The sequence below is a fragment of the Nilaparvata lugens genome, chromosome 8, assembly GCF_014356525.2.
Source record: "Nilaparvata lugens isolate BPH chromosome 8, ASM1435652v1, whole genome shotgun sequence".
Classification (NCBI taxonomy): Eukaryota; Metazoa; Arthropoda; class Insecta; order Hemiptera; family Delphacidae; genus Nilaparvata; species Nilaparvata lugens.
Window position 1 is genome coordinate 6,025,470 of NC_052511.1, and position 27,516 is coordinate 6,052,985.

The 27,516-nt window shown below is 33.3% G+C and overlaps 1 protein-coding gene across 2 annotated transcripts in view; it reads right to left on the minus strand.

Annotated features, from left to right (window-relative positions):
- LOC111064177 (caskin-2) overlaps positions 1-27,516 on the minus strand; it is a 446,738-nt gene that overhangs the window by 298,596 nt on the left and 120,626 nt on the right. The gene's annotated exons all lie outside the window — the stretch shown is intronic.

A 27,516-nucleotide genomic window follows, 5' to 3' on the forward strand; every position in this document is an offset into this window, starting at 1 on the left:
TCCCCACTAACTCTCTACCAAAAAAATGTCGCAGTCGGTAGGACTGATGGAGGTGATAGGACTTTAGGGAGATGATGGGTTGTCTGAGTAAGTACTTTTTCTACAGGCATATTTTGAAATGTAACGGTTAGGTCGTTGTTTACCATAGGTAAGGAAAGTATTGCTTTCCGAAAAAAAATCAAGGTACCCCAATTTCTAAATTTCTTGATTTTAGATTCCCAATTATCAGGCTTCTGATACAAATTTAAACAAAAAATTCCGAGTGGAAAAGATTGAGCATGAAAATCTCTACGATTAATGTTTAGTAACATTTTCACCTAGAATTAAAAATAAGCTCGAAATTCAAGAAAACGTTATTATTTCAATTGCAAACTGTTGGTAACTGTTGATTCTATTAAATCATTCACTATGGAGAGATAGCAGACTTCGTGTGTCTCCAGCGTTATTGTGCTGTCAACAGCTGGCTTGGATCTTTGAATAGTAGACTTGATATGCGCGTGAACACTAGCGTCAGGTGATAAATTTTCATAACGGGAAGGAAAGTTGTGTGAGTGCGCCACACCAGATTTTTTGTGAATTCTGTTATGTGTATGTTGTTGAATGTAATTTGTTCTTGTTATTCTGTTATTTGTATGGTGTTAAATTGATGTGAAATGATAGAATGTGAAGAATGTATGTAGTGGAGCCAGTTACAAAACAAAAGGAGAATTAAGTCAACGGCAGAATAAGATACTCAAGTAGGAAAGAAGCTAAATTCCTGTTCATGTTTTACTGAAGGGAAATAAGGTATTTATTAAAAATATCATCACAAGTGGTCATCACAAATGACATTTAGAGGCATTTAAATTTATATATTTATACTGTAAAGTGCAATCAATTATTGAATCAAAAATCTGGTGTGGCACACTCACACAACTTTCCTTGCCGTTATGAAAATTGATCATCTGACGCTAGTGTTCCCGCGCATCTCAAGTGTCTACTATTCAAATATTTGAGCCAGCTGGTGACAGGGCAATAACGCTGGAGACACACATGAGGTCTGCTATCTCTTCATAGTGAATGATTTAATAGAATCAACAATAATTTGCAATTGAATAATCACATTTTCTCGAATTTAAAGCTTATTTTAGGTGAAAATGTTACTGAACATTAATTGTAGAGATTTTCATGCTCGATCTACTCCACTTGATTTTTTTGTTTCAATTGTATCTGAAGCCTGATAATTGGGAATCTATCTGCATTGATGGGGCCGAGCTCCTGAAATTTTTACAGATATGGGACTTGTGGCAGTTGATAGAGCTTATCGATGTCTATTTTAGGTATGAATTTGATCAAAATCGTTGGAGCCGTTTCCGAGAAAATCACGAAAAACCAAGTTTTTGACAACATTTTCGCTATTTTAGCCGCCATCTTGAATTGCATTTGATCGAAATTGTTCATGTCGGATCCTTATCCTTAAAGGACCTTAAGTTCCAAATTTCAAGTCATTCCGTTGATTGGGAGATAAGATATCGTGTACACAGACGCACATACACTCATACACACACACACACACACACACACACACACACCACACACACACACACACACACACACATACACACACACACATACAGACTAATACCCAAAAACCACTTTTTTGTACTCAGGGGACCTTGAAACGTATAGAAATTCAGAAATTGGGGTACCTTAATTTTTTTCGGAAAGCAATACTTTCCTTACCTATGGTAATAGGGCAAGGAAAGTAAAAATTGAAAAATCTCTACATTTTCTGAGTAGCTTTAAACGTGATATTGCGGTAGTTGAGCCAGTTAAACACACATCGATTTTTGATCGTACGATATTTTGCCGTCCTTATGAATTCTATCAGATTAAACGGAACTTGACAAACATCATCTGTTTGACATCATCTGTTTAATCAAATAGAATTTATAAGGACGGCAAACAATCGTACGAACAAAAATCGATGTGTAAGTAACTGGTTTTATCGATATACTGAATTAAAATAATAGATATTGTGAAACCACACATTCATTAGAAGTTTAGATACCGGTTTCGGTTGTTACACCATCATCAATCTGAGACTGAAACTGAAAAAAAAAACTGAAACTAAAGAGAAGAGCAGCAGTATTTATAATAACGCCGAGCACCTTTACTAGTAAAAGCCGTGACCTGTCAAGGTGAATGTCTGACATTGGCCAAGACAAGCCCCTCCCCTATTAGCTAGCGGTTCAGAGAAAGCTGTTAGATGGACGTCCGGCATTGGCCTAAACAAGTCCATCATCAATAATTAGTGGTTCATACAAACGTTACAAAATTGCGATTCAATTGTATTTCATCCAAAATATTATCATAATGCACTTGGATTTATCTACTGATATGAGCCTAAGATTGTATGGAAAGACTTGCTGTAATAATTACAGCAGTTATTTTCTATAATTAAACGAGGATTTGAATCTGTTGAGGTGGATCGATGACCAACAACTGAAAGAAATCTCTTTATTTCTGTATTATTTCAAAAAATGACTCATTATGAAAATTACATTATTAAATTATGACTCATGTTTTGAAAGAATACAGAAATAAAGAGATTTCTTTCAGTTGTTGATCATCGATCCACCTCACCAGATTCAAATCCTCGTTTAATTATAGGACATAACTAGTACCTCTGTAATATTTCAATTTGTGTACAAATTAAAAATATTACAAGGATACTAGTGTAATTTCCTACGATTATTAAACATTCAAGTAACCCTATTAAGAAACCAAATTAAATCCTCGTTATTTCAATAACAGGAAGTAAGGAGTAGGATTGAGCAGGCAAGGGCAGCATTTTTCAGAATGAGAGGGGTATTATGCAATCGGAACCTTGCTCTCAAGACTAGAATTCGTTTGTTGAAGTGCTACATCATTCCAGTGTTGTTGTATGGGCATGAGGGATGGACATTAACGAAGGCATTGGAGGCAAAGCTTCAAGCGTTTGAACTGTGGTTGTATCGGCGCATTCTTCGTATATCATGGACAGAAAGGGTGAGGAATTCTGAGGTATTAGAACGAATTGGGACTACAGTGGAGGTTCTTTACTGTATTAAGAGTCAGAAGCTTCAGTATTTTGGACATGTGATGCGCAATGAGAAGTACAGTTGATAATGGAGGGCAAGATTGAAGGAAGACGCCGGCCTGGAAGAAGGAAAACATCCTGGTTAAAGAACCCGAGAGAGTGGTTCAACATTGACTCAACATCTCTGTTCCGAGCTGCAGTCAATAGAATCCAAATTGCATTGATGATCGCAAATCTCCGTCGCGGAGCCGGCATATAGAAGAAGAAGAGATTTTAATAATGATGAATAAGTATACAAGTTTCAAATTCAAGTTCTCAGGATAAGCTAAGCCTCTGAACAATATAGGAATATTTGGAAGGAGATTGAAATTTGACTTGCTAGAAGACACTTGTTCGAATTCCAATTCCCTGGATGCAGCCAAATTGTTAGGCCTATAGGTCGTTACTGCCTGGTCGATTGTAAACGAATTAGGAAACGTGAATGTCCACACTCTCACTGAAACCCAATCTGGTGTACAGATTGACTTTCTCGTACTGCAATTCAACTTGAAACGGCCACTTGAAAACAGTAATTCATTATTTATTTAGTTAATAATTAATTAATCATAGATGGAAAACTAGGGTTTGTAGACTACGTGAAGTGAGCAAGTTCCTCAAAAGATATCGTAACAAGTGGCCTTCTATCAGTCCTTTGACATCTCACCGTGATTTGAAGGATTTATTACTTCAAATCGACGAAAATGACTGCATAAAATGTTTCGATTCTTTTTTAAAATTCCAGCATTTGAACCAAGATCTAATTTCAAACCAGGAATTATTCTCTCGTTCAATTATCCATGCTTTTGCACAATTACAAAGCTGATTACATTATTATCATTAATTATTATTATCTCAATAACATTATTATTATTTGTTGTTTTAGAACCTATAATTGAAAATCAAAAAATTTCTTTTGATGTGAGAGTTCCTCTAGTATCTTTTGAGTTGATTAGAAATTGAGAATGTTTTACTATAGAGAAGATGAAGTCGTTTATGTTCCAAATTTCAGTGAAACCGACTATTGTCTATTATTACTGTTCTGGCCGGATGGGTGTAAAGCTGCGTACACATATACGCACTTCCAACGCGCACCGAGCACGCTCCGCCTTCGTACCGCCCTCGTACCGCCCTCGTTCCTCCATCGTACCACAGTCGCTCCGCCCGCGCACCCATCATGAACGTTACGGAAGATGTTAGATCTTCTCGCGTTCCCCGGTCGAACCACTGTTGCTCCCCGCAACAGTGGTTCGACCGGGGAACGCGAGAAGATCTAACATCTTCCGTAACGTTCATGATGGGTGCGTGGGCGGAGCGACTGTGGTTCGATGGTGGTACGAGGGCGGAACGAGGGAGGAGCGTGCTCGGTGCGGGTTGGAAGCGCGAATATGTGTACGCAGCTTAAGAATGGTACAGTACGAAAGACTACCAGTGTCACATAGCTTCACGGGAAAAACTGCTAGGACTACCAGCTTGAAATTTGAAACATGAACGTCCTACACCATGAGATATCTTCTAATTCTACCTTTTCTGTATAGTTTTACTCAACAACTCGTTTTGGAAAATTAGTGATTTTATCTCTATCCAACTGCTCACATATTTGTTCATTCATTTATTTCAAATTCTTTATGGGCAACATATGAAACCCCATACTGACTCTTCAACATATGTTAGGCCTAATCCAATACTGAAACCCTTCTGAACAATTCGATACCAGGACAAGCTTAAATCTCCTCAAGTAATATATAAAATAAAAAGACTAAGAAATTGTCAAAATCCACAGATTTATTGATAGTCAGAAAGAACGGTTTCGGTTATTACACCATTGTCAATCTCTGATAAACTCTATATTATTACTTTCATAGCTTTTACTAACTGTATTATTATTTTCATACTATGCTTATGGTTACGGTACTCATTAGTCAGGAATACATGAAGGTCAGCTATCTTAATAGGCCTACATTTCTAAATTAATTCAATCCAAGATAATACAGACATTATTTCCATATATTGGTATTCACCAATAATTGTTTCTCAAAGATAGGGGACTTCAAAAAGTTTGAGGTCAGAAATGATTGACTGGAACCAAACAAACATTCAACCGCAAATAATAACATCAAATTCATATCCAAGATCGCATCATGTTCCCGAAACAAAAACCACTTCTCATGGAACAAAAAACTGACGAGAAACTAAGAAAAAACCAGAAGCAGATGTGAAATGCAAATTACTTTTTAGATGATTTATAGTTTGGTACTGGTCCAGAACTGAGAGCGACCTCTGAACTACTATTTCATCACTCACACTCTGTAAATCTTACTCATTCTGTCTCTCTTTTTCACACATTTCTCTAACTCATTCTATCTTTTTTTATATCATTCAATATCTTACTCATTCTGTCTCTCTTCACACTCGTTCATTTTACTACTTCAGTCTCTTTTTCACCCAATTATTCATTCCAATGTTTCACAGTATTTTATCCTTTTCTGGTCCTCTACAAACCTTTATATCTTTCTCCTTCCTTGTAATCTTATCACATTTATTCATTCTTTTTTCCAGTCTTCTACAGTTTATCATTTTTCTTTGGTCCTCAAACAAACCTTGATCTCTTTCTCCTTCCTTGTACTCTTATCACATTTATTTTTGTATCATTTAATATCTTACTCATACTGTCTCTCTTCACACTTTACTACTTCAGTCTCTTTCCCACACAATTATTCATTCTCTCTTTTAATGTGTCCCAGTATTTCATCCTTTTCTGGTCCTCTACAAACCTTCATCTCTTTCACCTTCCTTGTACTCTTATCACAACATTTATCTATTCTTTCTTTCAATCTTCTACAGCATTTCACCCTTCTCTGGTCCTCTAGAGACTTTTATCTTTTTCTCCTTCCTTGCAATCTTATCACATTTATTCATTCTTTCATTCAGTCTTCCACAGTTTTTCATTAATTTTTCTTTGGTCCTCAAGCAAACCGTTATCTCTTTTTTCTCCATTTACTCTATGAAACTTCTCTTTTCTTCTCTTTTGTACCATCTTTCACATATTTTCTATTCCTTCTTTATCTTTTGCTGTTTTCTACCTTCCTCTGGTACTGCTGAGCCAATAACTCTCTATTCCCCTCCTCTCCCATGATATCTTTCAAACTCATTCCTTCTTATTTGCGATGTTTTTCTCTCACAAAGTTCATTTCTCCATCTTTCTCTCCTCCTCTCAGCCCTTTAATGACATCATGCATCCCTTCTTTCATTCTACATACACTCTTATTTTTATCACACTCTCTCTTTCTTTCTCTGTCTCTCTCTCTCTTTTTGGTTGAGAGTTAGTGGGGAGGATATTAATATTCTTTCCGAAGAATGGACATTGATATGTCCAAAGCTCCGCCAATTTATGTAGATGCATTACAATATAATTATCGACAGTTATTATATTACAAATTGCTTTTTCATATCATATACAGTTCAATAATTATATTCTTAGTCTATATTATGTAAATTCATCTATAATGTTGCTGTATTGTAAGCTATTGTATACAAGTGCATAAGCACTCAATCAATCAATCAATCAATCAATCATCACCAACTCTCTAATTCTCTACCTCTAACCAATTTCCCTTCTTCTATAGTTCTCACCAATTCTTCCTCTCTTATATCTCTGATCTCCCTATTCTCTTCCAAGCAAACACTTTTTCTCTCTCCATTCATCCTCACTCACTCACCCTCTCTCAAGTCCACTTTCCTCTCTCACTTACACCTTCAACTCTCACTCTTCACACACTCCAGCACACCACAAGTGTGATATAACTTTCTCACTTTTTCAAACCCACCACTCAACTCTGAATTATCTTTGCCAGTTCCCAACGCCACATATCATATATGACTGTTTGGCATTCCCGAATCCATTTCTTTCGCCGTTTGCCAGTTGCAGGGTCCATTACGCACTGCTATCGGTCCTGTATAATCTAGACGACATTTACGGCAATAAATCATCCAAACACCGAAACATGATTCATGCATCGATCTCATGTCAAGCCCCGCAATATCTGTACAGACCCCAAAACCAAATTTGGCAAACGGCTAACGTTTTGGCTTTTACAACGAACCGTTTTTCAAAACTGGAGGCCTACATACAAACTTTATTGGCCCAGTTTAACCATTCACCAAAATTAGAAGCCTATATACTATATACTATTCATTGATATGTTTTCTTCTATGTTTGGTTTTTAAGCATCTAAATTTAAAAATCTAATTTAGAACTGAAAATTTTGTGAAGTGAACAACTACAAGACATAACCCATTCAAGACTATGTGTAACCTTATCTAGATTTGGGAGAGGAATAGCAAAAGGTTAACTTATTTTTCCTCTCCCTATCATTTTTGATGATGTACTTATAGTATGAATCTATATACACACTTTATTGGCCCAGTTTAACCATTTTCTAAAAGTGGAATCCTATATACACACTTTATTGGCCCAGTTTAACCATTTTCTAAAAGTGGTATCCTGTAAAAACACTTCATTGGTCCAGTTTAACCATTTTCTAAAAGTAGAATCCTGTATACACACTTTATTGGCCCAGTTTAACCATTTTCTAAAAGTGGAATCCTATATACACACTTTATTGGCCCAGTTTAACCATTTTCTAAAAGTGGAATCCTATATACACACTTTATTGGCCCAGTTTAACCATTTTCTAAAAGTGGTATCCTGTAAAAACACTTCATTGGTCCAGTTTAACCATTTTCTAAAAGTAGAATCCTGTATACACACTTTATTGGCCCAGTTTAACCATTTTCTGAAAGTTGGCACCTATATACCCATTTCATTGGTCCAGATTAACCATTTTCTGAAAGTTGACACCTAGACTATATACCCATTTCATTTGTGCCGTTCAACCATTTCCCAAAAGTGAAGCCATACTCTATTGGCCTGGATATTGTCAAACCACAGATTCACTGAAAATCAAGATACCTGTTTCGGTTGTTACAGCATCATCAATCTCTAGTAAACCAAAACTAAAGTGAAGAGCAACACAAAAGCAGCAAACTAGTTTTATAATGGATATTTTTAGTAATTTTTCACTGTATTCCCTCAGTTTTTCAAGTTTTTGCAAGATTTTTCAATTGATTTTGTATATTTATTTCGTAACATGTAAGAATTAATAATCTTTCATTGCTGTGTTTGCTGTTTGAATCAACATTCTATATATAAACCGCTAATAAGGAGAGCGACTTGTCCAGCCAATGACAGACCTTTCACCTTGAAAGGACACGGATTTCGATCATAACGGTACTCGGCCGTTAAATTGAATACTGCTGATCATTACCCCTGTTCTAGTTCACCGGATATTGTTAATGGTGTAACAACCGAAACCGGTATCTAATTTTCAATAAAATTGTGGTTTGACAATATCTAATGTTTTTATTTAGTATGGATGTTTACGATTCATTTCTTCAGAACAATAAAATGTTTGGAAACGCTTTATCCATTCACAAACGTTTTTAAGGCTGTGCAAAGCCTGAATATAAACTTTTTACTGGTGATGTTTTTCAAAGTTTTTCGATTTGTATACTATCAAGCTATCAAAATGAAAACTTATTCTTAGGAAAACATTTTTTTTCTGATCATTACTTTTTGAGATATGAGCGCCTAAAGTTTAAATTTTTGGGACAGAACATTTCAAATTCGGTAAGAGATAAATCCATGAGATTTAGAGGATAGATTCTTCATGGTATTTAAAGTTATTCAATTTACCAAAAATGACCGAAAATAACTCAACTAAAAGTTATTTTTGGTCATTTTCAGTCAATTGAATAAATAACTTTCTCAAAAATTGATATTTTCAGAAAATTTTTATTATACTCAAATTCAAATTTCAAATTCAAATTCAAATTTTATTTATTCAAGTAAGTTACAATACATTCTGGTTCATACACGAATCTACAATAAATTACAGTACAACAGCCAATTATGCAGCAAATTTCACATATTATGAAAACTTATTAATTACAATGAAGATTGAATGCAACATTAGAATATTGATAATATAGTATTGTAATATAACTACATAAATCAGCGGTGTTTCAACAATGAATAAATGATAATTTCAATGAATAAATATACACCCCACTATATATTATATGTGTAGGGGTATAAGTAATTAGTTGCTTATTGCGTGTAATAATTACTATTTACAAACTTCATTCACTGATATGGGATTAAAGTTTTTTATAATAAAATTAGTAAAAATGTATAATACAAACAAACAAAATTATGGAATTAGTAAATAAATATTAATGTTCTATTAAGGATAATAATAAGAAAGGTTATTTTTAGAAAAATTAAAAGGTTATTTTTAGAAAAATGAAAAACAGTAAAGAGTGGAATGAAGAATAAATAGTTTCAATATTTACAGTCTAACTAAATTTTCACAATTTTCCACTCCAATATCAACCAACCAGGAAAATAAACTTTTCTTGAACCTGTGTCTATTGAATTCTTCCCTAATGTAACTTGGTATTGAATTATAAATTTTTGGTCCCAAATATGTGTAGTTTCTTTGCCCAAATGTAGTGTTCATCCTTGGTACTATTGAATACGTGTTTCTCTGCCTTGTTTGATGGTTATGATCTGCCAGTCTTATGTGTTCGTTGTTTCTCCTCATTCGCGTGATGATAGCCTGGATGTAGAGTTGTCTTACACTCAGTACTTTACTGTCCTTGAAAAGAATGTTCGTGGGGAATTGATTCTCCTTGAAGCCTATTATTTTTAGTATTCGTTTTTGAAGTTTATAGAGAGGTTCAACATGTGTAAAATTCGTAGCTCCCCAGATAATTATGACGTATCTTAAAATTGATTGCACTAAAGAAAAATAAACAGTTTTTAATGTCTCATAGTTGAGGATTTTACGGAGTTGATAGAATTTGTAGAGAAGCTTCCTGATCCGGGTAATTGATAGATTAATGTGCTTGTCCCATTTGAATTTGTTGTCCACTATTGTTCCTAAATATTTTATTTCATTGACTTGTTGAATTGAAGGGCAATCACACGGGTTGTTGGTGCTTCCACAGTGATGCAGGATTATTGAAGAATCCGGTGGTCTCGTCCGTCCTGTCAGAGAAAAGGCTAAAAATTTCGTTTTTGTTGCATTTACTGTAAGCAAATTTTCTCTTAACCATTGTGATGAATTTTTCAAATAGATCTCATGAGAAGAGAGAAAAATTGTGATTACCTTTTAAAATGAAAGAATTTGCTAAAGGAATAGTTAGCGACCGAGCGATAAAGCTTACTTATCAATAACTGTATATTAGATAAGAGTACCGTTCTGTACTGAATATTTTTCTAGGAAAATTATTCAATAAAATTATAATTATTTTGCGAATAAAGCACAAATTATTTATGAATCGCTCACTGATTTTGAGGTTACACTTTGTTTACTATCGATCAGATGTTTTTAAAACAGTTCGAACGCAGCTGACTGATTCAAAGCATTGTCAAATATCATGCCGGTTTTCATGCAAGGTAAAATATCATCTCTAAAAATTATAGAACTATCAATAAAGGATCAAGAATTTCAAATAAAAAAATAAAATGTATGTATTATTGTTGAAATTATTTATTATTTAAGAAATTATATTATACGTCAGGTCTTATTGTAACTAAATAGGTCATAGCATGAAATTATATTATTGATAAAATGGCAGAAATTAATTATAATAATCTCAAACCTAATAAAAATTGTACAAGAATATTAATTTATTAATAATTTAATTCAACTGAACCACATGGTAATTAAATCTCTATGGCAGGTCTAAGCCAATCACAGTGCATAGAAATAGCACCAAGACGGTGATCGTTTGAAAGCAACACATGTTAATCTATTATCAGACACCAACCCTGCCTTATCAGTTACACTAGCACGTGTACATTGTATGAGAGGAACTATGTCTAGAAGATTAAGCAGTTTTAAGAATTACATAAATTAAATTATTATTGTAATTAAAGGAATTGTATTCTACTGCTTGCCACTGACGTCATGTTTACGTCACAAGCGTTCTACCAATGGCAAATTTTTATGCAAATTATTACATTGAGATTCTGAGAAGCAAGGTCTAGCCTAAAAGCTTAGAGAAAAGAGCAGCACTTCCCTTTTGAAATCCTTACCGTGTAGATCTCTTTCATAGTTACCAAAGACCTATTTGTAAAGTTTCTTGTTCGATTTTTTAAATGTTCTATTTGTGAGCCGATATTTTAGGCCAATTTATTTGTTATTCGTAAATTTCTGTTTTCATCAATCGATAAATTTTAAAAGCTTAAAGTAAACTATCCCTTAATTAATTCGGTGAAGGAGATATTTAAATTAAAATTCCCCACGTGCTGAAACCGAAGCCTGGATTGCCGCCGATCAAACGATTTTTTGATCTAAAGAAGAAAACCACGACGACCAAGGAATTTCACGTGAGTTATAAGTCATAAGGGGCCCCAATCTACGCTTCGAAAAATACTTCAGTGCAAAAAAACATAAATTTTTCTTCGTTAAATTATTGGCCACGCCGACAAGCGCTTTTAGTTATTAAGAGCCTAAAATTTATTCATATTTAATTTCTAAGAATTTGTAGTTGATTAACTATCCTCCGCTGCCTGAACCACGACCCCGAACATTTTAAAAAAAATATTTCTATAATTCATTTTTTCACTATTTTTTCAAAATTGTTCAATTTTATCAATTGTAAAATTCTGTTGAATCACGCATGGTATCATGCAGGCACAAGAAAATTTTTAACTATTCTATTAATGCTGAATTATTATCAACCTGTAAATCAAATTCTGAATCTGCACTGTATGATTGCATATTTTATTGTAATATATTTCAGTTTTGTTAATTCGCTTTCTGAGTTCGATTATTTCTTAAGCCTGTCAATTATTGTGTCTGATACGTTCTATATCATCAAGAACCAATCGAATACGATCATTAGAATAATTGAATTAAGCTGGATATTGGAACAGGTCTAAGTGGATGTAGCGAGTGGGGTCAGATCAAGATATTTATTCTTTGTCCTTACCTGCTCATATATCAGCTTTTATCTGTTACCTACCTCGACTTAGGAGCGAACTCATCAATTGTACAGCAGAGGCAGCCATAGATCATATAAATTCCTACAATAGAGCTTAAAACCCGACAAGACTCTGTTCTCGAAGTATATTCTGAACGATATTGGGTTCAAATACCGTATTTTTAATCCTTCAGAACTTATTAGAGACGCAGTCCCGTAAATTATCTACATCGGGATTTTTGCTCGACCTGTATGATTTTGTATGCTCATTCTTCACAGGTAATAATTTTAAGGTATCCGTATTCAGTGTTAGCGTCCGCTACACTACTTATAAAAATTTCATCATTATACAATCTGTCATTAGAAGAATCAAGGGTGAGCGAGCGTTTAGGCCTCCCACGATTCCGACAATTGTATTGAGTCTTGTAGTGAGTCAATCAGTCTGGTGTTCACTCAGCATCCTCACACGCCATTGCAAAATTTATAGCCACTACACCACTGACTCAGTGCAAGATTCACCCTACATGTGTGAAGCCGTTAAAAAACGCACCACATGATTTGCCGGCCCAACGTGAGGCATTTAAATACAGCATTACATCACCCTACGTGTATTGTCCTATCCTTGGAGGTGAGAGTGACTCCCCCAGGAAGAGCTTTACACCATTTATCGACTTTGATCAATTCTTCCTGTGCCAGATTAAAAACTTGCTCCCAGGTGTTTCCTTCAAATAGTATACACGTATCATCAGCAAAAGCTATTACTCTTCCTCTTATCTTAATTGAACATAGCTCATTTGCATATGCCAAATACAGAATTGGCCCAAGAACTGTTCCTTGGGGAATCCCAAACTTCATCGTTCCCTCTGAACTGAGATGTTCTTCAACTTTGACTTTTTGACGCCGGTCACAGAGGTATGATTTAAACCATGCTAGAGGAACTCCTCTAATTCCCATGGCTTCTAATTTCTTCAGCAGCAAACTGTGATTAACAGTGTCAAAAGCTTTTGCTAGGTCCAGGAACACTGCTGCACATTTTTTGTTATTTTCTAGCTTATCTGTGACAAAATTTGACAATTCTAATACCGCATCTTCTGTACTCCTCCCCTCACGAAAACCAAATTGATTCCTAGATAGTAAGTTGTTTTTTTCCATGTAATTCAACTATGTAATTTAAAATACTATATCAACAATACCATGAAGAAAGTGTCCTCTGAATCTCATAGATTTTTCTCTTACCAAATTTGAAACGTTCTGTCCCAAAAATTTAAACTTTAGGCGCTCATATCTCAAAAAGTAATGATCACAAAAAAATGTTTTTCTGTGAAAACTTTTTCTTTTTGATAGCTTGATAGTATACAAATAGAAAAACTTTGAAAAATATCACCAGTAGAAAGTTCATTTTTAGCCTTTGCACAGCCTTAAGCACAAATACCTTTATTACTGAATATTGTTCAGAAGAATTCGTCATTGAACTTGCATTTTATCAACTCTTTTCATCTGATTAAAAGTAATAATCTTCATGTGGCGATCTAGCTGGATTATGGACTCAACTTTCATTACATTGATATTTATCTCGGGCCACTCCCGTGTTTTGGATGGACACGTTAAGCCGTCGGTCCCGGCTGCCTAAAAAGCAGTCGTTAGGTCATGTCAGAATAACTAAAATTGAAATTGATCAGTTGCTACCTGAAAACTCTGACACCAGATCTGAGCCAGCCAGGTCACTCGATATTATTATTATCATTACATTGAAGAAAAACAATAAATATTTTATGCAATTGAAAACAACGGGAATCGTTTTCAATACCCACTCAAACTACCACAGAAATGAAACTCTCCTTGCGAAGCAAATATAAATAATAAATGGCTCTTTTTTCAACTGGGAGGAAGCTTTTCTGTTAAGTAAGAGTTATGACCCAAATATTAGCTCTGCATAAGAACGGGATTCTTCGCTGAAAATCTCAAATTAACTATAACTGCACAGAAGTATCGCCTCGAAAAAACGCATCTACTTAAATGGTAGTTTGAGGTCAAGTTCAAACAGTTCCAGACAATAAATAACATTCAAAAAACCAAGCCATGATTTTCTCGAGTTCCCATTTCTTTATTCCTTTCTTTTTATTTGATTAGTTTCTTTTTTTTCGAGCAGCGGAAACATAGATAACGGTTTAAAAGTTTTTCTTCTGCTTACCAAATCCTCCTATTCGGGAAATGAATCTTTCCTAATTGACTTTATTCTTCAAGAGAAGAATTGCATTGTGTTGTCTATTATTTAACACTTGAATTCTCTTGTAGGGGAATATTTGTAGAGTTACACAATACGAGAAGAATAATTGAATTGTGTTCTCTATTATTTAACACTTGGAGTTCTCTTGTAAGGGAATATTATTATTAATCGACTGCATGTCGTGTTCAAATTCATAAAAAAGTGTGTTTATACAAAGCAGCTCGGAATGGATAAAGAAACCATCACCTGGAATATTATTGTAGAGTACTGTATTACACAGTACGGTTCACTTCTTGAGTGGCTACTCAAGTAATGACTTGACAGTTGATTTTCTATCAATTTGCGAAATATTACAGAATGCTTATCAGATGTATTACTTTTTCTAGGTTCTAATTTATCCTTTCAAATACTATTTGCATCCAATAGTTCAAAAGATAATTTCACTAATTCTTTGATTGATATGAATAAAAATATAAATCTCAGTACCCTTTGGAACTAGTAGTTCTGTTAACAGTAGACCTCACGCAGTATTCTCATCCACAAGTACCTGATTGAAACTATAGACCTTATGGAAATACAGCAATAGACTGGCTTCTCCACACATTTGTGTAATCACTTGTCAGCTGATCCATGATGAATAATTCTATAGTCTGATTTTTACTCTAATATTGGCGTATGAAGGAGGCTCCTTTTTCCTTTTATATTATCCTTGAAATGCAAAATTTCCAAAAACCTTGTATATACGTCGACGCGCAATTAAAAAAGGAACATACCTGTCAAATTTCATGAAAATCTATTACTGCGTTTCGCCGTAAATGCGCAACATATAAACATTAAAACATTTGAACATTAAGAGAAATGCCAAACCGTCGGCTTGAATCTTAGACCTCACTTCGCTCGGTCAATTATTTTGTCACAACATGTTTCGGACATTAATGCCATTTTCAAGTGATTTATTTTTATTTATATTAAAAGTAGCCCTGAAGAAAAAATACAATAAAATGGCGTATCTTTGATCGATGTTTGAAGTTATTTTCAAGGATGGTTGAGCAAGATTGGAGTATTCTTGCAACCTAAAACCTAGATTATGAATAGTAGTAAAGGGGGAAGTCCAAAATAACACAGATATAGAACTTAACAAAAGGATCATCCATTTGGGTTTGTTAGTTACAGAGTGTCTCTTCATTTGTTGATGTCAAACAGTTGTCTTGACCATATTTGGAGTTTCTAGTATCGGCCAATGACAGTCGAGCTCAATCGCTACTGGTCGACAGCTAATGGCCAATCGTAGAGCTCCACTGACACTAAATATTCTGCTGCACTATGTTCAAGCTTTAAGTTTACTTGAAATTAATAAGCTGCGTACAGACTTCAGCGCCACGAACACGTGGAGCAAGAGAGTGAGCAACACAAAAATGTTATGTATTCTATTGATCCTGACAGGGTCTCAAAACACTGCCGGTACAAGATCTACTTTACAAGGTCAAGTCATTGCAAACCTGATAGAATATGTCATTGCAAACATGAGATGGAATGTCAATCACAGACTATCCTCATTGAATACGGAATGATATTAGCTTGTACTTAGTGTACTCAATGTAGTTTATCGTCCAGATAACATTTCCAGCATTCCGTTGTACCAGTGTAATTTATAAAACAAGAGAATAAAGGACGTATGGTTCAGGAAGAGAGAGCGAATGGAGAGGAAATTATGATGGGATTATAGAATGGGAAGAGTGAGAAAGATAATAAATGTGTGTGTGTGAGAGAGAGACAGAGGGCGATAGATAGGCTTTATTCTTCAATTTTTAGAAAGAGAGAGAGAGAGAGAGAGAGAGAGACAGAGAGACAGAGAGAGATTGATTGATTGAGTACTTTATTTATGTAGATTACAATATATACTGGCTTATACACTTATATGCAATAGCTTACAATACAGCAAAATTATAGATGAATTTACATAATGTAGACTAAGAAAATAATTATTGAACTGTATATGATATGAAAAAAGCAATTTGGAATAAATTTAATATGGATAATAATGTTATGCATCTACATAAATTGTCGGAGCTTTGGACATATCAATGACCATTCTTCGGAAAGAGTATTTAAAATATCCTTCTCACCAACTCTACCAAAACGTTAATTTAATTTATTCATCTTAAGATTTATTTACAAATGAAAAGAGAGAGAGATATACATGAACTAAGGATGAGTTTGAAGGTATAAGAATAATATAATAGAACACTGGAATACTGTCTAAATATATCACGAATTTACAAACAATTTCACATTTACAAGGTTACAAACATGTTTACATTCACAAGGTTACAAACATGTTTACATTTACAAGGTTACAAACATGTTTACATTTACAAGGTTACAAACATGTTTACATTTACAAGGTTACAAACATGTTTACATTTACAAGGTTACAAACATGTTTCAACATCTATGGTGTCATCTTCACGGTGAGAATTCAAAACTTTAGGTGTTTGTAAATTTTTAATAAACTCATGATATATTCAGACAATATTCCAGTGTTTATATGGATAAAAATCACTATATCTCACAAAAAAAATCTGAAGTATGAAAAAATGATGGAATACGTGCACTGATTACAGCTAGCATTTGTCTCCTTCTAATAAGTATCTAATTGAATATTTGCCACGTGTACTTTATCAGTAGAAGTAGAATTAAAGCTGCTGAAGCAACTGAGGGAAATAGAAGAATAAAAGAGGAATCGAGACAGCTTTTGCCCCTTGCTCTGTAAGCTACAGGATACAGACGATTGTTGCCTGCAGTACGTGAGGGATTTTCTTGCCCCAACTCCCCCTTGCAGTTCATTGAATAGCCCTGTCCCCCTCTGATAAAGTACACGCGGCAAATATTCAATTAGATACTTATTAGAAGGAGACAAATGCTAGCTGCAATCAGTGCACGTATCATCTGAAGAAATATTGTTCCTTCACAGGTGATAACTGCTCCACATTGTGATAAAGGAAAGATAGTAAATTCTTTACTTTTTGAGAGAGGAGAAAATAGGAAGAATGTATGAATTTGAGTATGAAGGAAGAGGAATGAGATACCACGCAGAAAAGTGAAGAAAGAAATAATAATATTCTGATGATGATAATGTTCAAGGCGGAAAGAAAAATGAAAGACATTCAAAACAGACACAGACAGACGGACGAAGAAAATATAAAGAATAAACAAGTTGAAATATGATGGAAGAGGAATGAAACACCACAAAAGAAATGAAGGAAGAAATGATGATAATTCTGATGACGATAATGTTGAAGGTGGAAAGAAGAAATAAATTAAATCGAAACAGACACAGACAGACGGACATAGAGAAGAAAATATGAAGAACAAACAAGTTGAAATATGATGGAAGAGGAATGAAACAACACAGAAGAAATGAAGAAAGAAATGATGATAATGTTGGAGGCGGAAAGAAAAATGAAGTATGATGGAAGAGGAATGAAACAACACAGAAGAAATGAAGAAAGAAATGATGATAATGTTGGAGGCGGAAAGAAAAAAATAAATTAAATCAAAGCAGACACTGGCAGACGGACATAGAGAAGAAAATATGAAGAACAAACAAGTTGAAGTATGATGGAAGATGAACGAAACAACACAGAAGAAATGAAGAAAGAAATGATGATAATTTCCTAAGATGATAGAGGCGGAAAGAAAAATAAAATAAAATCCAAACAGACAGATGAACAGAGATGGAAAAACAAGATGATATAAGAAGAGACAGACGAAGAGAGATAGAAGAACAAGGACGAGCTTGTTGAAATTTAATGACACTGATGAATAATTCGAGCCACGTATAGTTTGGTACGGTCCGGTTAATTTTGATGTACAGTCCTTGCAAAGCTGAATAACATCAACATTGTGCCTGCAACGTCTTAACATTTCTTACAATCTTTCCCCCTCGCGACACAGACAATGCTCAGAGATTGCTTTTAATGGAGCTGCACATCCCTATGGATATGATTTCCTGTCATGGACAACAGTCCGCCATTTAATCGCATCATGCGCAAGATCAGAAGAGAAAATAAAACAATCTTATAAGTTTTCTCTGCTTGCATCAAACCAATTTATATGATATCAATCTATACAATGCGGCTATTGACAGGCTGCACACATTAAATTCTATACTCTCCACTGTAAGAGGCTTGGTATGGCTTGGATTTCTAGCAAAAAATCCCTCTTACATCCAAGACAGTCCACTGGATAACTGGATTTTATTATCAGGGAGGAATCTTGAAAAATATGTAAATACATGATAGCCTTGATTTTCTCCTCAAATAATGATGCCATTGTTATGTTGCTATCATCTATCGAACAGTGGAGAGTAGAATCTCTATCGAGAAGATTATAGACAAGTATGTAGTGTAGATGGATGATAGATAATACATCAGTGTGAGATGGATTAGATTAGATTAGATTTCTTTATTTATGTATGTTACAATATTTACTGGCTTATACACTAATTTACATTAAATGACGATAATGCTAGTTATTCAACGAATTTTACAAAGTATAAATAATTAATCAATGAGAATAAAGATTGGATGCAATTGGAATATCTTTATTTATGAATGTTACAATATTTACTGGCTTATACACTAATTTACATTAAATGACGATAATGCTAGTTATTCAACGAATTTTACAAAGTATAAATAATTAATCAATGAGAATAAAGATTGGATGCAATTAGAATAACGATAATATAATAATGTGATGTAAGTTCATAAATCGGCGGTGTTTCAACAAATAATTGTAAAGGATATAAAATATCAGAGAATTATTATTATTATTATTTATACGATTAAGAGATTTGTGAAGACTAATCTCAAAGTAAGTTGGAAAATAACATAAAATAAACGAGTAGATATTTGTCAAAAATATAGAGTAGTGAATAAATTAGGAAGGAAATAATCGTACGATCAAGAGATTTGTGAAGAATAATCTCAAATTAAGTTGGAAAATAACATAGAATAAACGAGTTGATATTTGTCAGAATATCAAGCAAAGAATTGTTGATATTGTCAAAACCACTGCTTTATCAACCAATTTCGAGATTCAAGACCATTGTAAATCTCTAGTGGACTAAAAGCTTAAACATTGAGCAATAGAGAATACTGCATTAAGAATACGAAGAATAAAATCAAAGAATAAAGAGTAAAGAAGAATAAAGTCTGTGAAGAATAAAATCAAAATGATTTGTAAAATAATAACAAATAGAAAACGAGTCAGTATTATTGTCAAAACAACTGGTTTATTAAAAGTAGTTTATTAAAGTAATTTTATTAAAACGAATCTGAGATACTAGCTTCGGTCACTACCCCATAATCAATCTCTATAGAACTGAATGCTAACACATTGAATTGTATAGATACAAGTATAAGCGCATTGTATTGATTGTGTCGGTGTAGTTTTCTCCAATTCTCATATTTCATTGTTGTATGGTTTTTTTTCTGTATTTATCTCAAATTAATCTCTATGATGATGTTCAACTGCTTATTGTATTACACATGATTAACTGTGTTGAATAAATTTATATCTTATCTAAAGTAGCAGAATATATTACAGTCTCAGTGAAGCACTACGATAGGCTATTGGCTGTTGACCAATGGACGCTGAGCTCTACTGCCATTGGCCGAGACGAGACGACTTTACCAAATATGGTGATGAGAACCGTTCAAACAATGCAGAAAGAAAATAATATTCATTGATAATCTATGCAAAATGGAATAGATAGGGGAGAATTTCATTAATTGAAAATTGTTCAGTGGTACTCTCCACCAACAAAAGCCATACAAATTTACTTCAGTCAGAAGAATTAGTATTTGCTAGTCTCTAGTGCAGGTCTAATTAATTATTCTGAAGATATATTAACACTGGAATGAGGAAACAGAACAGATTGAACCATATCACTCAAATATAGAACAAGAAAACATATTTTCATTGGATAATAATTCTATTTGTGTCAACCACGAATCTAGTGTCAACAATCAGTAAATAGTATTAGTAATAAATTTCAGTTCATTATCAATGATTTCAAATTCCAACCGTCATTCTCAGAAACTTTCGGAAAAATTGGAAAATATAATATAAATTGAACAATGTTCATTAGTATTCAAGGCAGTTAGTTACAAAGGTTCACATAAAAACATATTTACAGTTAGACTACTGCAATGGTAATCGATGGTTGTTTACTGTATTATCAAATCACTATAAAGAGATGTGCACATACTATAATATATTGAATACATTTGTACTGAATAAATTTCTATTGTGCAGCAAGCCGCAATCAATCAAGATGCTTACATAAATCTTTCAAAATTGATAAAAAGTTGAACTGCATTCGCGGAGGTCATGGACTTTGCATGGTTGTCTCACTCACACTCACTCACTCTCACTCTTTCTCACTCACACTCTCTCTCTCTCATACACACCCTCTCTCACTTACTCTCACTCTCTCTCTCTCTCTCTCTCTCTCTCTCACAATCTCTCTCTCATTTCGCAAAAGCAGTTCCGCAGAAAACATCACGTAGGCGTATAACAGATTCAGATAGAAGGTCAAAAACAGAATTTCATATCAATTTCTGATCGTTTCAATTTTCACTACCGGATCAATAATTTACAATTATCTGTAAAAAAATTGGACACACAATACATGTTACAGTGGACGATAAGTCGCTTATCATTGCAATGACTAGCCGCCAAGTTATAAGTTATCATTGTTATGAATTACTTAAATGAAGATTTATTGACAATCACAAATCATTATATCATATCATACATTAATATGATTGTGGGAAAAAAATTACAGAACAATTTTTTTGAAAAATTGATCTGTAAAAAAAATTTGATAAATGTCATGAAATTTACAATATTGGGACTGCACTCATAAGTAAGTATTGATAGAACATAATTATTTTTTTAAATATTGGAAATCAGTATAATGACTCCAATTGAATATTGTTATATTATTGAAAATGTAAGAGAAAATGATATGAAAAGGTGCGTACAGATATAAGCGCCGCGAACATGAGCAATTCACTTTTAATCAGCTGACTATACTGTATCTGTATTTTTATAGAAACGGTAAGATACAGATATAAAAAGCTTGGCATCAGCTGATTAAAAGTGAATTGTTCATGTTTGCGGCACATATATCTGTACGCACCTTAATGTTCCTGAATTTATGAATAAACTCCTCTGGATGTGTGTCGTCCAACAACCAGAGAAATTATTATTATCATTAATTATCAGGACCTTGACTTGAATTCTGGATTTACTCCAATTTCAATATTAAAATGGTTTATTATGAATACATTTTACTATATCTCACCAAAAACAGTATCTGAAGCCAAAACTGATACTAAAATCAACAGAACTAATAAATTTAGAAACAATCACACTCAACACAACAAACTTTCCACTTCTTTTCATGAGTTGCTATCAAGTTGTCAGTGACCACTTCGATAGAAAAACATTGGAAATCGACCACATCTTGGGGCTAGCAAAACTCAAACAAAAAGCTCGAGTTTACAGTTCGTTCTGTGAGAAACAAAACCTATACGATGAAGAGAGAAACCTATATATGATAGTGAGAGAAACTACGTGGTAGAGAGAGAAACCGATCTGATGAAGGAAGAAGCCTATCTTTATTCTTTACTAGCTTACCCGGCGAACTTCGTACCGCCAAAAAGTCAATGTATCTCATGTCACACTTGACTTTATTTGGTGAATCATGAAATTCATCTGACAATCAATATAAATATAAAGAAAATAAAAATCTCAGTACCCTTTTTTTAAAATATTTTATCACAACATGTATCGTGTTGATAAAAATAATGTTATGATCAAAATAAGAATCTTCCAGTAGTATTTATTTATTTATTTCATATCACTTGAAAATGGCATAAATGACCGAAACATGTTGTGATAAAATATTTAAAAAAAAGGGTACTGAGATTTTTATTTTCTTTATATTTATATTACAAGTAGTCCTATACAGGAAAGAGATAGACAATCAATATTTTTATTTACATCTCAATAAGGACTTCCTATGTGCTTAAAATTCCCGTTTTAATACCAGTAAACAATTTTAACACAGAGTGACATGTTTATTACAGCTGGTAAGTTCATAATGCCAAATCATATTATCACAACATGATCTTCCCGTTCTACGTTAGCCGCTCGGCCGACAATTTCGAAAACATAGATCTGTAAAATGAATTAATATATAGTTATTATTAGCCCCCCCTATTAAAATTTCTGGTCAGAAACCATCCCCAATATTCACACAACATATTCCCAAAGTTTCATGCCGTTCTTACCAGTAGTTTTCGAGTCTATAGGGAACAAACAAACTATTAAACAAACTAACACACAAACAGACATCCATTTTTATATATTGAGATAGATTCATACAATAGGTACATCATCAAAATGATAGGGAGAGAAAAAATAAGGTAACCTTGTGCTATTCCTCTCACAAATTTAGATAAGGTTACATCTGATTAGAATATTTCTATCTGATAAAGACAGACCAATTCATACAATAAGTACATCTTCAAAATGATAGGGAGAGAGAAAAATGAAGTAACCTTGTGCTATTCCTCTCCCAAATTTAGATAAGGTAACATCTGATAAAGAAAGTAGAATATTTCTATCTGATAAAGACAGACCGATTCATACAATAAGTTCATCATCAAAATGATATGGAGAAAAAATAAGATAACCTTGTGCTATTCCTCTCACAAATTTAGATAAGGTTACATCTGATAAATAAAGTAGAATATTTCTATCTGATAAAGACAGACCTATCTGATAAAGGGAGAACACAATATTGTAAACGTAACTGATACACAAGTTGCGAGTTGCCATGATTGTTTGATAAAGTGTGTGGGTGCCTTTTCTGAGGCAACCGCCAACCCAAAGACTAAACAATCAAAGCATCCGAGACGTAAACATTTCCAGTTCGTTTGCTTCTAATTATTATTGTGGTTCTAAAATTAAAAATTGTTTCCAGTTGGAGGGTTTGAAGCCTGCCTTTCGAAGTAGAGGCCGGAAACACATTTTTCTCGCGCCGCTCGATGAATTGTCGATTGACAGTCGAGGAAAAGCAGTTGGCTATTCTTGGGTTGTTTTTTGTGCTATTAATAGAACTTCCCTGTTTTTTCGATATTGACAATCAAGGAAAAGCAGTTGGATTATCTTGTTTATTGTGTTATCGATCGATAGAAATTACCCAATTTTTTAAAGAGACAGGAAAAGTGTGAATAGGAAAACCCCACTATCACGATACCAAAAATTTAACAAGCACCAGAACATCAAAGCAAACACAATAATTATATCTATAATACTATTTAATTCAATAGTTCAATATGGTATGACTTCAATTATTATATTTTGATTTTTCATATATAATTTATTTATTTTTTACATTCAACAATATACACATCAAATACATGATTAGAAAAGGATCAACCGGTCAAGCCCAAAAATCCTCCCTTTCCGAATTTTGGTGGTAGTAAGCTACTTTAAGGCTGTGCAAAGGCTAAAAATAAACTTTCAAAGTTTTTCGATTTGTAAATTATTAAGCTATCAAAATGAAAAATTATTCTCAGGAAAACATTTTTTTTTCGATCAATACTTTTTGAGATATGAGGGCCTGAAGTTTAATTTTTTGGGACAGAACATTTCATATTCGGTAAGAGATAAATCCATGAGATTAAGAGGATAGATTTTCATCATGGTATTGTTGATCTAGTAAGACAAAAATTGTCTAAAAATATCAACTTTTAAAAAAGTTATTCAATTTACCAAAAATAACTCAACTAAAAGTTATTTTTGGTTATTTTTAGTGAATTGAATAACTATCTTAAAAATTGATAACATTTTCTGAAAATATCAATTTTTAGATAGTTATTCAATTCACTAAAAATAACTTTTAGTTGAGTTATTTTGGTAAATTGAATAACTTTTTTAAAAGTTGATATTTTTAGACAATTTTTGTTTTACTAGATCAACAATACCATGATGAAAATCTATCCTCTTAATCTCATGGATTTATCTCTTACCGGATTTGAAATGTTCTGTCCCAAAAAATTAAACTTTCGGTGCTCATATCTCAAAAAGTAATGATCGAAAAAAATGTTTCCCTGAGAAAACTTTTTCATTTTGATAGCTTGATGATATACAAATCGAAAAACTTAGAAAAATATCACGAGTAGAAAGTTTATTTTTAGCCTTTGCACAGCCTTAAGCTTTCATTTAACTAGAGATTGATAATGGTGTAACAATCGAAGCTAGTATCTCAAATTTCCCTACCTTCACTCACACCATATTATATTCTGTTACTCTACGTTTAAGCTTTCAATTTACTAGAGATTGAAGATGGTTTGATAAAGGGAGAACACAATATTGTAAACGTAACTGATACACAAGTTGCGAGTTGCCATGATTGTTTGATAAAGTGTGTGGGTGCCTTTTCTGAGGCAACCGCCAACCCAAAGACTAAACAATCAAAGCATCCGAGACGTAAACATTTCCAGTTCGTTTGCTTCTAATTATTATTGTGGTTCTAAAATTAAAAATTGTTTCCAGTTGGAGGGTTTGAAGCCTGCCTTTCGAAGTAGAGGCCGAAACACATTTTTCTCGCGCCGCTCGATGAATTGTCGATTGACAGTCGAGGAAAAGCAGTTGGCTATTCTTGGGTTGTTTTTTGTGCTATTAATAGAACTTCCCTGTTTTTTCGATATTGACAATCAAGGAAAAGCAGTTGGATTATCTTGTTTATTGTGTTATCGATAGAAATTACCCAATTTTTTAAAGAGACAGGAAAAGTGTGAATAGGAAAACCCCACTATCACGATACCAAAAATTTAACAAGCACCAGAACATCAAAGCAAACACAATAATTATATCTATAATACTATTTTAATTCAATAGTTCAATATGGTATGACTTCAATTATTATATTTTGATTTTTCATATATAATTTATTTATTTTTTACATTCAACAATATACACATCAAATACATGATTAGAAAAGGATCAACCGGTCAAGCCTAAAAATGCTCCCTTTCCGAATTTTGGTGGTAGTGAGCTACTTTAAGGCTGTGCAAAGGCTAAAAATAAACTTTCTGCTCGTGATATTTTTCAAAGTTTTTCGATTTGTAAATTATTAAGCTATAAAAATGGAAAATTTTTCTCAGGAAAACATTTTTTTTCGATCATTACTTTTTGAGATATGAGGGCCTGAAGTTTAATTTTTTGGGACAGAACATTTCATATTCGGTGAGTGATAAATCCATGAGATTAAGAGGATAGATTTTCATCATGGTATTGTTGATCTAGTAAGACAAAAATTGTCTAAAAATATCAACTTTTAAAAAAGTTATTCAATTTACCAAAAATAACTCAACTAAAAGTTATTTTGGTTATTTTTAGTGAATTGAATAACTATCTTAAAAATTGATAACATTTTCTGAAAATATCAATTTTTAGATAGTTATTCAATTCACTAAAAATAACTTTTAGTTGAGTTATTTTTGGTAAATTGAATAACTTTTTTAAAAGTTGATATTTTTAGACAATTTTTGTTTTACTAGATCAACAATACCATGATGAAAATCTATCCTCTTAATCTCATGGATTTATCTCTTACCGGATTTGAAATGTTCTGTCCCAAAAAATTAAACTTTCGGTGCTCATATCTCAAAAAGTAATGATCGAAAAAAATGTTTCCCTGAGAAAACTTTTTCATTTTGATAGCTTGATGATATACAAATCGAAAAACTTAGAAAAATATCACGAGTAGAAAGTTTATTTTTAGCCTTTGCACAGCCTTAAGCTTTCATTTAACTAGAGATTGATAATGGTGTAACAATCGAAGCTAGTATCTCAAATTTCCCTACCTTCACTCACACCATATTATATTCTGTTACTCTACGTTTAAGCTTTCAATTTACTAGAGATTGAAGATGGTTTGATAACCGAAACTGGTACCTCAAATTGTTTTAAAAACTCTATGATTTTGACAATATCAGGTCGTTTTCATTCGAAATAAGGCGAGTTAGTTAGCCTGTCTCATGCAATGGGACGACCTCGCAAAAATAAGATCACAGCCGAAGGAAAGCAATTCTTTGTGCTCCATTCTTTCTATCTCTTTCTTTCTTCTTAATCTCCATAGGCACTCCTCTCCAGTTTCCAGTTTCAGCTATTATCCCGTTTGAAAAGCCCGAGGCTTAGGAAAATTAAGGCCCGCCCGAAGAAATTCTATTCGTGCACAAAGTGTACACAAAAGGTGGGCTTTCCAGTGATCTCCTTTCAAGTCAACCTCTACCTTGCAATTATTACCGCGCCAAATCCTTTTATATGCGCTTCTTTATCGGCCAAAAACAGAGCCATGTAATAATGGAATTAAGGAGAAAAAACCCGAGCGTATAGGATGAGGAAATTGCCTGTATATTGGACTCTAGATTAGGTGTTGTGTGTTAACCTCTATATACAACGAAATAGAGGAAGATCAACAGTATATTAAATTCTAGATCTACAAGTTTGTTTTCCAACTAAAACTACAAAACATGACAGTGGGAGGGAATCTTTCTCAAACAATTTGACAAGATATTAATGAAAGAACAACAAAATTGAGGAAGATCACAGTATATTAAACTTTAGTCTACATCTAGAAGCTATATTATAGCTATATTTTATATAAGCTATAGAGGAAGATCAACAGTAAATTAAAATCTACATCTAGAAGCTGTATTTTTTCTAAAACAACAAAACATGAAAGTGAGAATCTTTCTCAAACAATTTGACAAGATATTAATGAAAGAACAACAAAATTGAGGAAGATCACAGTATATTAAACTTTAGTCTACATCTAGAAGCTATATTCTAGCTATATTCTATATAAGCTATAGAGGAAGATCAACAGTATATTAAATTCTAGATGTACAAGCTGTTTTTCAACTAAAACTACAAAACATGACAGTGAGAATCTTTCTCAAACAATTTGACAAGATATTAATGAGAGAACAACAAAATTGAGGAAGATCACCAGTATATTAAACTTCCTCATACAATTTGACAAGAT